The 2147-nt window shown below is 38.7% G+C and overlaps 1 non-coding gene across 1 annotated transcript; it reads left to right on the top strand.

Annotated features, from left to right (window-relative positions):
* LOC148567531 (small nucleolar RNA R71) lies at nucleotides 1–107 on the top strand. The gene has a single exon (XR_015881656.1). It is a non-coding gene; the product is annotated as a small nucleolar RNA R71 (small nucleolar RNA).
* Nucleotides 108–2147: the final 2040 nt, after the last annotated feature.

Consider the following 2147-nt stretch of genomic DNA (forward strand, 5'->3'; position numbering starts at 1 on the left):
AACATATCTGGTGGGCACCTCCTTGTTAGGTCCTTAAACCTCTCCCATGCTTCATACAGAGTCTCACCATTTTGTTGCCTGAAAGTTTGGACCTCAGCGCTCAGCCTATTGATTCGTTGAGGAGGGTAAAATCTTGCTAAGAATTTGTTTACCACATCTTCCTAAGTTGTCAAGCTCTCCTTTGGGAAAGACTCCAGCCACTTGGCTGCCTTATCCTTGAGTGAGAATGGAAATAAGAGCAGTCTATAGGCGTCAGGATGAACACCATTAGACTTCACTGTGTCACATATTCTCAAGAAGGTGGTTAGATGTTGATTGGGGTCTTCTTGGACACTTCCTCCGAACGAACAGTTGTTCTGAACAAGGGTGATGAGCTGTGGTTTTAGTTCAAAATTGTTGGCGTGGATGGTTGGCTTTTGAATGCTACTTCCACAGTTTCCTGGGTTTGGATTGATGTAAGAGCCTAGAACTCTTCTATCCTCCCCAGCATGATTTGCTCGACCTCTTCCGCCAGGGTTGTGAGCTTCTTCTTCACGATGGTTTTCCATGTTTTCTTCCATGTTTGGTTCAAAGTATTCCTCAAACTGTTCCTCCTCTTCTTTAGTACCAACTACACATTTTTCTCTTACCTCCCTCCTTAGTCTAAGGAAGATTCTCTCAGGTTCAGAATCAAAGAAAGTTGAAGCCCCGCTTCTTCTCCCTGTCATACAACCAACAAGTACAAGCAAAGAGAACAGGTGCAGAAAGTGTATCTGTCAGAATTACTGTTAGTGTGAGTGATGCAATATATCAAACAGTTAGTGGGTTAGTGGAATGAATGGTAAATAACAAAGAAAAAGTAGGAGGAAGGGAAGAAATTAACTAAAACAGAAAGTAAATGACTCAAACAGAAAATTAAATCAAACAAACAAAAAAAATAAAATGCTCAATTTAGTTCTCTTCCAATTTAATCATTGTTGATGCACAATCAATCCCCGGCAATGGCGCCATAAACTTGATGCACGGAAAACTTGTCTCGCAACAAATTTCCTTCGGTAAGTGTACCGAATTTGTCGTCAAGTAAAAACTCACAATAGAGTGAGGTCGAATCCCACAAGGATTGATTGATCAAGCAACTTTAATTAGAGGAATGTTCTAGTTCAGCAAATCAGAATTTGAGTTGAGAATTGCAGAAAATAAAATGGCGGGAAAGTAAATGGCAGAAAAAGTAAATGCTAGAATTAAAGAACTGAAAGTAAATGACTGAAAGTAAATTGCAGAATTGTAAATGGGAATGGGGGAATTGCTCATAAAAGTAAATAACAGAAATTAAAGAGAATGGGTAAGATCAGAAATGGGGGTTCATTGGGCTTAGGAGATGTTGCATTCTCCGGATCAATTTCATTTTCATCTCTTCCTCAATCAATGCACTCATTGATCTCCTTGGCAATCTTAAGCGATTGAATTACAATTTCTTGTAATCCAATCTCTCAAATCTTGATCAATAGCCAATTCCTTGGTCAATTGCTCATGAGAAGAGATGAAGTATGGTCACTGATTATACCACATGCATTTCCCAAATCAAGTGTTGAGAAGATTATAGTCACATATACATCCAAACCCAATTTGGTCCAGCATGAGAAAGCATTTCTAGCATGATCTCTTCATTCCTCTTTCAAGGTTCAGAAGAGATCCAAGTATGAATAGCTTCTTTTCCAAGATAACTACCCAATTGGATGAAGATCGAAAGCTTTCAAGTAAAATCAAGAGAAAAGATAGAAGAAGAATAATGAAAACTAGTATTGATCCATCAAATTACAACAGAGCTCCCTAACCCAATGAAAGGGGTTTAGTTGTTCATAGCTCTGAAAAATGAAAACAAAGATGGAGAATACATGATGAAACTAGAAGAGCAGAGAAAGTAAATACAGAGAGTAGTTCTATGCCCAGAGGCTCCCTATATTTTCCAACTCCCAAAATAATTCAAAGCTACTACTATATATACTACTCTTCTGTTCTTCTAGTTGATTCTTCAAGTCTTGGGTATGGGCCTTTGGATCTTGAGGTTGAAGCAGTTTTCTTCTTCATTGGGCTTAGCTTTACTTGCAGAGAGAAAGTGTGAAGTGGGCAGAGACTTTTAGCTCAGGAAGTTAGTGGTGTTAACGTTC

Source organism: Arachis ipaensis, chromosome B4 (assembly GCF_059453495.1).
Source record: "Arachis ipaensis isolate K30076 ecotype BB chromosome B4, ASM5945349v1, whole genome shotgun sequence".
NCBI classification, from domain to species: domain Eukaryota; kingdom Viridiplantae; phylum Streptophyta; class Magnoliopsida; order Fabales; family Fabaceae; genus Arachis; species Arachis ipaensis.